At 39.5% G+C, this 12,720-nt stretch overlaps 1 protein-coding gene across 4 annotated transcripts in view; it reads left to right on the top strand.

Annotated features, from left to right (window-relative positions):
* CACNB2 (calcium voltage-gated channel auxiliary subunit beta 2) overlaps window positions 1-12,720 on the top strand; it is a 411,715-nt gene that overhangs the window by 156,865 nt on the left and 242,130 nt on the right. The window lies entirely within an intron of this gene.

The raw sequence follows: 12,720 nt of genomic DNA, 5'->3' as shown, positions 1-12,720 counted from the left end.
GATTAGGTGTCTTAAACTTTTCCTACATTAACACTTAGTTTACTTTGTCATAATTATGCCTTTTAATTTCCCATTGAATTCTGGGTTCCCTGAACCCCTTTTTCCTTGTTGTATCCCTATTGTCTGGAGCCTTGGTGGTGAAATGGTTCAGAGCTCAGGCTGCTAACCAAAAGGTCATCAGTTTGAATCCACCAGGCCCTCCTTGGAAAGCCAGTGGGGCAGTTCGGCTCTGTCATATTGGATCCCTATGAGTCAGAATCAACTCGACAGCAATAGGTTTGGTTTTTGGATTTTGAATCCCTATTGTCTAGCAAGAATGCCTGGTCCATGGCAGATGCTCCAGACGTATTTGTTGAATGGATAAATAACCCATTGCTGTCGAGTTGATTCTGACTCATAGTGACACTATAGATAGAACAGAACAGCCCCATAGGATTTCCATAGAGCAGCTGGTGGATTTGAACTGCCGACCTTTTGGTTAGCAACTGAGCACTTAACTACTGTGCCACCAGAGCTCCTGAATAAATAAATAGTGCTGAAGAAATAATATCAAATTCTTACTTTTCTACTACCCCCTTCTGTTTTCACTTGTCATTATGATATGCAATTTCTATTACATGTGTGTGTATTTTTTTTATGTATAAAAAATAATTGCCATCAATTCTGACTCATAGCAACCCTGTAGGACAGAGTAGAAATGCCCCATAGGGCTTCCAAGGAGCAGATGGTGGATTTGAATTGCCTGCCTCTTGGTTAGCAGCTGAGCTTTTAGCCACTGTGCCACCAGGACTCTGTACATATATTTCTGTATAGTTCATTATATTCTTCTGTGTGTGTGTTGGGGGGTGTGTATATGAACACATGCACACAGAGTTTTATGATGATATAAAGTTTGGTTCCATGGTCTCATCAGTTTTATAAAGAAGAAGGTGAATTTTGTTGCTAGAGTTTAGAACTGCTCTTTAGCCCTCTTTTCTCTGTTTAGATTATGTTTCGTGTGTATTTCTTTTGAGGCTCTAAGGCCAGAATGAGCTTATTTACCCCTAGCGAGTAGTACCTGCTCAAGTGTAGAAGAGATTTTCGTCCTAATTTAAATGAAGTTAACCAAAAACCACAAATTAACTTCATTTAAAAGCAGTGGTTACAAAGTAGGCAAATATAATTTTAGTTAAATATATGTATATATAGAAGTATTTTTAAGCTCAATCATTTAAAAATAATAACGCCACCAGATTATTTTGTTAAAACTTTGAATTAAAGGCTTTAGCAGCTATAGCTAAAGCTGCCCTAACATCTTTCCCAGATACGAAAGTAGGGGGTCCTATTTTAGGAGATGTGCTGTCCCTCCCTGCCTCCTCCTTGAAGCACATGAGGTGTCCGGTTTCTGCTGCAGCCTTTTGTATTGTAGGTGTGGAGGCCTCAGCTGCCAGGTGACCTTTCTGCTGAATAGATCTGCTTCCCATTGAGCAGGACTCCTCCGTTCCTTTCTTTCTTGCTATTACATTGAAATAACAGCCAATTCTCTTCTGTTTGAATCATCAGAAGAAGTTTCATTTTTTGTTTAGTGGGATTTCTTATTTCTTGCACTTTTGTGATGAGCATAGCCCCATTTCTCGACCAAAGAAATAAAGAATTTATGTAATCCATACTGATTTCCAAACAACAAACCCAAATAAAGGGAATGAGGGGCAAGGCAGCTTCTCCCATGCTGTGACTAAGGGATCAGGCTTGTTCTGGCTCCATTTTCTTACCTTTCTTTCTTTCTTTTTTTTGTGGGGGGTGAGATGGGATGGTCTCTGTGAGTCCCTGAAACATCCCCAAATGCCTCAGTGCCTCCCCTTTGGCAGTTGCATTATTAGGAGAATCAGGTTTATTTTGGGGCAGATAGGAAAAAAAGTGACACTAATTCAAAGGGGTCCGTCTCTAATTTTTTTCAACAAAGATGAGTGGGATATACTCTCATCAGTAATTGAGGCTTCTGTAATGATCTCCAAGAGCCCTGGCTAAAGGAGGTAAAGAGTAGTTAAAAAAAAAAAGAATTAACTTGGAAGATCTGTAATCTCTCTCCTCCTCCCTCCTCACCCAGGTTAAAAACAAAAACAAAAACAAAACAACCAAACCCATTGCCATTAAGTCAATTCTGGCTCATGGTGACCCCATGTATGACAGAGTAGAACTGTTCTATAGGGTTTTCTTGACTGTGATCTTTATGGAAGAAGATCTCCAGGCCTTTCTTCCACAGCACCAGTGGGTGGCTTTGAACCACCAACCTTTAGGTTAGTAGCCAAGAGCAAACTGCTTACGCTACCCAGGGACCTCTGCATCAAGGGTATATGCCTCTTTGTTACTAATAACTCTCCTAAGTTTTATAAAAAAAAAAAAAAGTTTTATAGAGGGTGGATAAAATAAGGTTATTTGGTGTTGCACAACAGAAATCAACTCTTTCTGGTTTAAAAAATGGAATTCATTAGAGGTCTATAGCAGTGTTTCTTAAAGTGTGTTCTTTGGGTCATTAGCATGATAATAATGAGAGGTGTTTGTCAAAAAATAAAAATAGATTAGATAGGTAGGTAGGTAGATTAGATGGATAAATAGATAGGTAGAGATAGATAGATACATAGAGATAGATAGATAGATGATACATAGATTGATTGATTGATTCATTCCTAGGAAACTATCCCAGACCTGGGGAATCTGAATCTCAGGGTGGGTCCTGATAATTTAGTTTTTAATGAGCTCTCAATGTCAATTTTATGCACATCATTGCTTGAGGCCTACTGGCCTATAGATGAGTTCAGAGAATCAAAGGAAATTTGAAAGTCAGGGTCAGGGCTGCTCTGGGGATATGAGTGTCAGGAATTGTGGCTAGACTCCTTTGAGTCCTTCCTCTGAGGTGAGTCAGCTCACCCCAAGTCAACTTGTGACAAGTTACTCAAGGTTCAGATTCCTGGGAGGGAGGATCAGAGTGCCCAGCTGGATCTCCCAGGTCAGGAGAGGGTCGGGCTACTTAACTAACCCTCTCGTCTAGACTGCATACGATGGAATAGGAGAATTCCCCTAAGGAAAATCCAAATGTTATTTCAAAAGAAAGAGGGAAATGAATCCTGGTGAGGCAAAACCCACAGGTGTTTCTGCACATGTGTAGAACAGGGTGACATAGCTTTTTAAATGAACCATGCTCTCCTGTGTTTAAGTATTAACATATTTTAGCTTAGCAGTGCTGATGTTCCTAAGTTACGTAAGTGGGGATTATGGAGGAGGTAGCTAATAGCAATGACACTTTAAGGAAAAATCCAAAAATTGCCTTTCCAGTAGAATTAATGCCTGGCAAAAACTTGTAGAAAGACTCAATAAATATTTGAGTTAAAATGTTTTTCAGTGATTCTGTAATCATTGGCAACTTATTGAATTACGTGGCATAGAAGGTTACGTGATCAGCTAAACAACAATTTGAATAGCCTGTTGATAACAAAAAACAAACCAAACCTGTTGTCGTTGAGTTGATTCCAACTCATAGCGACCCTATAGCATACCCCATAGGGTTTCCAAGGAGCAGCTGATGGATTCAAACTGCTGACCTTTTGGTTAGCAGCCTGTGCTCTTAATCACTGTGCATAGAAGAACTAAAATAAAATATCATGCACTCCTTAAATATTTTCAAGTTGCAACTCTTACTGCTAGATCTAGTTGATGCTGTTTATCTCTCCTGGTACATCCCTGTCAATTTGCCTGGCTGGAACTCTGAGTCTGAGAAGACACAGTTCTGGTGAATGCCAAAGAGAACAACATGAAAGATAGAAGCAGGTTTTGTATTTCCAGAAATTCCTGCTCCTTAAGGGTCTTGCTGACCCTTAACTGAAATCACTGTAGCTGCCACAGAAGATGTAGGGAATCTTGTGTGTGATGGGCTACTTTGGTAAAGTCTATTAGCAGCTTTCCTTACAGCAAGGTTAATTTGGCTGAAATAAATCAACATACCCACTTTTTTGATGAAAATAAGTTTAAGTGCCAGAAATATAGAGACGGGAGAGAGAAGGCTGCTGAAGTGGAAAGGGTTGAGAAAGATGTTTTACGAATTGTTTCAAAGTCTGTATGCCTATTAGCACCTCAGCACTCCTTGCTCTTTTTTTCTGAGTAAGCACTGGAAATAACCTTGAAAAGTGATGCAATAAAGCGCGAGAAGATTCCCCAAGCAGCTCCCAACGTCTACCTGTTGCTGATCCTTCACATCAGAATAAGTCCCGAGATGTTAGCAATATAGGCAGACTCTAGAGCTCGTAATTTCATATCATAAGGGTTCTAAGCAAGATTTACCTGTGAATTTTTACCTGATCAAAGGTGGGCGCCGAGAAGGTCAGAGTTTCCCCATGTTGCAACCTCTTGTCCTTCAGTTTCACAAACATTTAAAAAGAGAAATCTGTGTGTCATTTTATTTAGTGCAGACTCCCTTTGAGAGAAAGATGTGGCAGTCTGCTCCCGAAAAGATTTACAGCTTTTGAAACCCTATGGGGCAGTTCTACTCTGTCCTATAGGGTCACTATGAGTCGAAATCAACATGACAGCATCTGGTCATAGTAGTTGTGCAGACTTCCCTTTATTTTAATTTTTAGGGTTTAAAAAGCTTACTTTTTTTTTTTTTTTAAAGAACTCTTGGTCAGTACCCCCCAAAAGCAAAGAATTTCATAAAATGTTCATTTCTGAACTATAATTATAATGCGCTCATTACCATTTTAAAAATAATAGAGTTCTTATTTCTTCAGACCAAAAAGCACTTAAAAGTTTGAAATGAGCCTCCATGTCACAGGACAAATCCATGACTGCTGGAGGGTACTCCTGATTTTTCATCTTTTTCCTGTATGATTTCTCATGGTATTGTTTTCCCATAGCACTTAACTCTTGAGCCATGATTGACAGTACAATTAGATTAAAGAATACCCTGCTAAAAGACACTGATTTCAGTTCTCTTCACCTTCTTGCTGCATGAAAAATGTGATGGCAATCTGACTTTTTTTCTGAGTTGATTTAACGCTCCGTGTTTACTCTGCCTTCTTAAGCCATCGAAGAGACAGGCACTTCTCCATGGCATTTTATACAATCATTGAGTCAGTCAGGATTTCACTCTGACAGCTCTGCTCCATTATATCTGGAGAAAATGGCAGTAACTTGGAGTCGTTATGGTTTAATCTATGATTAAATTTCATGCTAGAGGCTTCAGTTAACTGCCAGACCTCTGGTGGGTCAGATAGAGGTACTGATGTGCCATCTAAATTCTAGCTTTCAGAACTCATTTTTCAATAATACCCTGTGAATGCCAGTACTTCTGTCTGAAGGGGAAAGGTTTGGCTTCATAATAAGGGAATAGATACAAGAGACAGCATACACATATTTTCTTGAATATCAACTTCCAGGAGCTGATGGAAGGGAGTGCACAGAGAATTATTCTCGTATTAAATAAATTGGTACATGAAGAGAATAAGGCCTATTCATATTCTCCAATAAAACTCATCATGGTTTTAAAATATTTATTTTAAATAATGGTGTTTGCTTATCAATACCTCTGCTTTTTGTAAAGCATAGACTAACAAATTGTTTAACAGTTTCTAGATTACCATGCAACCCAAGGAGACAAAAAAATTTACATTCCAAATTAAAGCTTTACCGTCAGTTTTTATTAGTAATATGAACCTACTGGTTTCAAAATATCTGACTTAATTGCAACCAGAATAGTGAAACTTTATACATATTAAATAAGGAATTTATGAGTCAACTTTTCTTCATTCCTTGCCAATCTTCCATAAATTTCAATAGATTAAAGTATTAAAACATATTTTATAGTAATATCAAATAAATAACAAATGAGCAAATACAGAGCATTTTTTTATATACTATGTATTGTTTTCATTTTCACAATATAAAAGATTGCAACTATTGCAAACTTGCCATAAAAACAGTGACCTCAGACAATTTCATAATAATTCTTTGAAGCAAAGACTGAAACCAATATAAACAATATAAAGAAGTAAATAATTATTTCAACAACCTTACTAGAAATGTCAGCTATACACTTGCCAGCCCATGCCTTTGACTGTGTGAAACTGTCCAACCTATAGTCACTGCCAAAAGGCAGCCCTGTGTGAACTACATGATCCACACCTCTGCACCCCCAAACCAAGCAGCCAAGATTTATTTGGTTAGGTAAGTACTTTGGCTCAGGAATTTAAAGGGGAAATTCACAGAAAGAAGCAGGAGCTGCAGGGTGGCCTTATGAGAGTTGGAATCATCAAGAATCATGGCAAACTCAAGTTTTAGTAAAAATAGTATGAAGAAACAAGAGCTATGAGATTTAAAATAAAAAAAAAAAAGCCATGAGATAAAGAATATACAGAGGAAAGGGAGAGAGTCATCAGTAACAGCACAAGGTCCAAAAGTATAGCTCACAGGAAGTGTGTGTGGAAGGCCAGCGCTCAGGGAATAGCCAGCAAACCAACTGGTCGACTCCAGCTCATGGCAGCCCCGTGTGTGTCAGCGTAGAACTGTCCTCTGCAGAGTTTTCAGTGGCTGATTTTTCAGAAGTAGATCACCAGGTCCTGCTTCCAAGGCACCTCTGAGTGGACTTGAATTTCCAGCCTTTCAGTTGGCAACAGAGCACGTTCACTGTTTAGGGTTCTGTTAATGGCACACCATGAGCGTGAATACCTAATGTGGTTCCTGGCCTTTCTGCAGTCTGATTGTTCAACTTTTTTGAGTCCCCACAAATGTATAGCTTTTAAATAAGGCCCTGACAGTTATGGAGACTTCAGTGATCTCTGTTCGTGTTAGCCAAATGATCTGAACTCTAATAACACAAGGACAGAAGCATGATCAACTGATGAGTCAGGAATGAATGCCGAGTGTTGAAATGAATTTAAATGATATAACATGACGTATCAATGGAGAGATGAAATATATATGCAGAGGTTCCTAAAGTAACAAAGATAATGAAAAGAGGATATATCATGAATTAAACATTCAGTCTTTAACTTAACAATGTTTAGATTTATTCATTTATTCAATACTTCCTAGCATATGCCAGGCACCCAGTTATTCTTGGGGGGTACAAAGTTAAAATAAGATAGTCCATTGCTTCAGGGACTCACAGTTTAGTAGATAGATAAAATGACATCTCTTCCATTTTTTTTTCTTCTTTTATTAAATTTGTTGCTTTTGAATCCTGACTCCAACTGTTCCCTTCACTTGGACAGATCATTTATGGGAATTTGTCTTGGAGCCACGTTCTTCCTAGGTGCTACAAAATGTGTTTATTTACACATAAGTTTTGGGTCAAATCTCGGATTTAAGTGGGTAGCTTGATGTTATCCAGAAATCGATATTTTCTGGCTCATATTTAAACGTTTACCTATATACTAATATATCTAAAAAGAAGGACCAGATTTTTATTAATACTGCTATTACTATAGAGATTACTTTTCAGCCTAATCATAGAACTGTTATGCATACCTCATGGCCAAAGAGATGCAGGATTTGGATCAACACTTGATTAAATAGGTGCCCCAGTCGTGATCATAAATCTGCTGTTCGGTAAACAAAGCATTGATGCAAATAGAGTAGCACTTACAGAAGACTCTCCTGACAGTTTAGGCAGTTGGGTTAGAATGGAGAGAGTTAGGGAAACCACCCTTTTGTCCTGCCCTGAGGTGATGAAACCTTAAGAGAAGTCTCAGTGATAGGGGCTGTCTTAGTTATCTAGTGCTGTTGTAATAGAAGTATCACAAGTGGGTGGCTGTAATGAATTTAATAGAATTTTTTTTTTTCCCCTCACAGGAGGCTAGAAGTCCGAATTTAGGGCATCTGCTCTAGCAGAAGGCTTTCTAACCCTGTTGGCCTTGGGGGAAGATCTTTGTCCCTTTTCAGTTTCTATTCCTGTGTTCCTTGGCGATCTTCACATGGCCTGGCATCTGTCTTTTCCCTTGCTTCTGTGCCTAATTTGCTCCTTTTATATCTGTGGTGTGATTGGCTTATGACACACTCTATACTCACATGGCTTCATTAACATAACAAAGGGAACCCTATTCCCAAATGGGATTACATCCACAAGCATAGAGGTTAGGATTTTATAACACGTGTTTTGGGGGGACACAATTCAATGCAGAACAGGGGCTGTTGAGAGCAGGAAAAGAAAATCAATATGATGGTAATTCTAATTTCCTATTTTTACTCATAAAGCTTGACTTATCTTGACCAAAATTTTACTTGTAGTAAAAGAAATGGAAATGGAAAATAGCTAAAATAGCCAAAGATAGTCATTCTGATTTTCACTTTTTTTTTTTTTAAATCTCTAGGAACTTTTGGTTGAAATTGAAAACACCGGAAATTTCATGTTCCTCACTTTAAATATGTTCCTTCACCCTTTTCTTTAGTCAAGGACATTTTAATTTACTTGGTTGGCCAAATTAATCAAATCTAACTGAGTTTTGCTGTCTTTTTGAAAGCTGTCCCAGAACTGGTAAAGCAAATAGCTCTGTTCTTCCTGGAAGAAGTTCAGACAGGCCAATGACAGAGCTTCACCTTCCTTCACTGGCCTCCCCCATTTCCCTTTCCCCCCACCTCCCCAGTGTTCACTGTCAGAAAAAACCAGGAAGTGGCTTTGTGACTATTATAAATAGTGAGGAGTCATTGTTGATGACTCTGTCCAAGGGGACAGGATGCTGTGGTTAGACCCTTGCTTAAGAAGCCATTATTGTTTAATAACATTATCCATGTCCTTGTCATTTCGGGTTATATTACTGCAGCATGTTCTACTGGGATGTGTCTTTTGAAGCTTACTTGGCAGACAGTTATAGTACCATTTCAGCCAACATTTTTTTGTACCTAATATGTCATAGTAGTATATTTTATGATAATTATGGTCCTTGCCCTTGAAGAGTTTCTATTCCAACAAGGGTCAGCATTTGTTGATAAATCATCAAAGATGATAAATCATCATAAGAAACAAAAGACAGACAAGAAGTATCATGACCTATAGACTGAATTTTAGGTGACGTATGTGGCATGGTAGTTAAGAGCTACGGATGCTAGCCAAAAGGTTGACAATTCAGATCTACCAGGTGCTCCTTGGAAACCTTATGGGACAGTTGTGCTCGGTCCTATGAGTTGGAATCGACTCGACGGCAATGGGTTTTTTTTTTTTTTTTTTGTCAGCCATGTTCAGATGAGTCTAAACTCAATTGGTCAAAGTCATTGGTACTAACAGCCCTGGCTTGAGCTAAACAAAACAATTTCCTCTCCAGGAAAACAAAACAAAAATTCAGACAGCTGATTTCAAGCTGTTTTTATAAACTGTATGTTGTAGAAGTTCTTTCAGTGGCGTTCCTCAGTTTGTGTATTATATTCATCAAACGTTAAGAAAAACAAATTTATGCATTGTTAATTGGCCTCATTCAAAAACATGAGTATACCTAGATAGACCTAAGTTATGTTTTGAGTTATTAATACTGTCTTTTGTTTTGCCACAAGCCTTCATTTGGATTACAATGACTTATTAAAACAAACAAACAAACAAACAAACTTGCCCTCGAGTCGATTCCGACTCATAGTAACCCTACAGCACAAAATAAAACTGCCCCATAGGGTTTTCAAGGAGCGGCTGGTGGATTTGAACTGCCAACATTTTGGTTAGCAGCCTGACCTCTTGACCACTGCGCCACCAGGATAGAATAATTATTAATAATTACCCATGAGTGGAGCCTTGGTGGCACAGTGATTAAGAGCTCAGGCTGCTAACCAAAAGGTTGGCAGGTAGAATCCACCAGCCTCTCCTTGGAAACCCTATGAGCCTGCCCTGTAGGGACATTATGAGTCAGAATTGACTCGACAGCAACGAGTTTGGTTCTTTTTTATAATTATTTATTCAGCACTTAGTATATGCCGGGTGCTATCCTCAGTGCTTTACTCACTTCATCCTCATAACCTGTGAGTGCTGTAAATACCTTTTATTTTATAGATAAGGAAATTAAGGCACAGATGGATTGAATAACTTGCCCAGGGTTGTACAGATAGTAAGTGTCAGAGCCAGGATTTGAATCTGTCCCTAAAGTCTACTGTTTTATCAGGCTCAATAAATCTGTGTGTTGTTCCTGTCCTTGCATTTCCATACTTTATAAAGGGAGGAGTCAGCATTCAACCTAGGTCTGTCTGCGTCCCAATCTATGCTCTTCCTGCTTTACTTGCTCTATCTCAGTTTGCATAGATCTAATTGTTAGGAGTAGACATGTCCACAGAGCTAAAAAAAAAACTAAAACCATTACTATCAGGTCAGTTTGTACTCATAGCAACCTGATAAGACAGAGGAGAGCTGTCCCATAGGGTTTCCAATGCTGTAAATCTTTACGGAAGCAGATGGCCACATCTTTCTCCCATGGAGGGGCTGGGAAGTTCAAACTGTCAGCCTTTTGGTTAGCTGTCAAGTGCTTATCCGCTGTGCCAGCAGGACCCCTTCAGACATGTCCATATACCAAAAAAACCAAACCCAGTGCCGTCAAGTCAATTCTGACTCATAGTGACCCTACAGGACAGAGTAGAACTGCCCCATAGAGTTTCCAAGTAGCTCCTGGCAGATTTGAACTGCTGACCCTTTGGTTAGCAGCTGTAGCACTTAACCACTACACCACCAGGGTTTCTAAGACATGCCCATAGTGTTAAATAGTTGGAGTTTGAGATAAAGCACTGGTTCATCTGAGAAAATTGCCTGTGGAGGGTACACTAGGAAAGGTACCTCTTATCTTTTTAATGTAAGAGCAAGAACCATTTACTTAATCGATGTGTATTTATTGAGCGTCTATTAAATGCCAGGCAGCCATTTAGGTACCATGTGAGAAACAACACTGAAGCCAAAGCTCTTATTCTCAAGGGAATCACAGTCTAATTAGTGAGGTAACTAAAGGTCCTGAATGTGAGAACTACAGCTACCCAGAAATCTTTAGGGAGCTCTTTGAATAGGGGCTCATTTAGTGAGTTCAGAGAAGAAGCGCTCACAGATTTGGAATGTCTTATTCATACAAAGGAGCCCTGGTGCTGCAGTGGTTAAGAGCTCGACTGCTAACCAAAAAGGTTGGCAGTTCAAATCCCCCAGCCGCTCACTGGAAACCCTGTTTAGTACTTGTACTCTGTCGTGTAGGGTTGCTATGAGCTGGAATCAACTCGATGGCATCTGGTTATTCGGGCAAAAGCCTACTGTATGCTCTCCACTGAACAGTGGGCTGCTGCATATTGTTGGGTATGTCTGGGTTGGGTCTAGTAATAGAAGACCTTCTTGCCCAAAACCAAAGCCTGAGACTCAGTGGGGTCAGTTTATTGGGGTGATGATTTCAAGAGAGATAGGAAAGGAAAAAAATATGAAGTAGCAGTCTCAAGGTAGCCTCTGTGGGCAGACGGAGCTAAATTCTACCAGGCCCTCCTGAGAAGTATGCAGAAGCTTCTCAGAGTCCTGTGTTTTAAGGATGGAAGGCTGGGACATTTGTTCACTAGCTCTTGCTCCCTGCCCTCCCCCTCAACTCCATTTACTGAGATTTGTCTCAAGGGGCAGTAACTCCCTGACACTTTTGAGTTGTGCTGGCTGGCGAGCTGCGTGAGTTTTGCAGTGTCATAAGACCCTGGGGCAGAGTGGACAGTTGCATGGCTTGGGCTTGAGGTGAGACACAGAGGACACTGCAGCTGTGGCAGAAATCAGAGGTGGTGTGAAAGATGGGCCACAGAACAACCGAGGTGTCTGCTACAAAGCAGTTTCAGGCGCCCCAATGGGTGGTAGCAAGAAAGCATCTGACTGGACAGCTGTTCTTGTTATACCTGAAAGTGAGATCAAGCAAGCGTACAGATCTGACATCAGACTGCAGGGGGTCAAATCTGAGTCTTGCCAGTGGTCACTAAAACTCTCTTGGTCTCCATTTCCTGTCAAATGGAAAGAGCAATAGTACCTGCCTTACACATTGTTAGGATGACTCACTGACGTAATATTTTATAGTTACTTAGCACTGTGCCTGGCAGTCCATCTGTTAGGAAACAGAGACCCCGAAAGGCTTATATTGACCAGACAAGGACTTATTCTTTTAAGTGCTTTTTTTTCTTTATAGCCTGACTTGTTGTTAATCCAATTAGCTTATGCGTTTCCAGTTTTTAAAATTCCACCGAAAAGTCAATTAAGAGAGATGCTGAAATATCCTAGATCAATAGGGCATATCTAGTTGGACATGATAAAATTATCACAAAAATCAATTCCTTTGTTGCAAACATGTGCACTGAGAGGAAAATGCAGAATCACACTGAGCCGTGTAAAACTGACTTCCATTCTTTGCCCAAAAACTAAACACAGGAGGGTTCCTATGTTCTATGTTGTGAATTCACAGTGATGACAACTTCTGCTTTATTCCTCCAACCCACTTCCAAAGGCAGCTTTACACATCTTATTTTCATGATGATGAAAAGTGTTTGATTATTTTGGGAAACTATTAAGAACTAGGTATTATACTTGGTCCTTGAGCTAGGAGGGGTATAAAGATGAAAAACATAATACATTTCTTGTCTTCAAGAAGACCAGTTCTAATTGAAGGGATTGAATGAGAGCAGTTGAACTTTTAGAGAGAACAGGGAACTAGGGAGTACTGAATCACATCTTTGGCCCCATTTTACTTATCCAAGGCCAAAATAGAAATTCAAAGAGAACAGAAT

The sequence above is a fragment of the Elephas maximus genome, chromosome 4 (assembly GCF_024166365.1).
Source record: "Elephas maximus indicus isolate mEleMax1 chromosome 4, mEleMax1 primary haplotype, whole genome shotgun sequence".
NCBI lineage: Eukaryota > Metazoa > Chordata > Mammalia > Proboscidea > Elephantidae > Elephas > Elephas maximus.
Note: the sequence above shows the minus strand (reverse complement) of the source record. Positions and strands in the feature narration are given on the sequence as shown.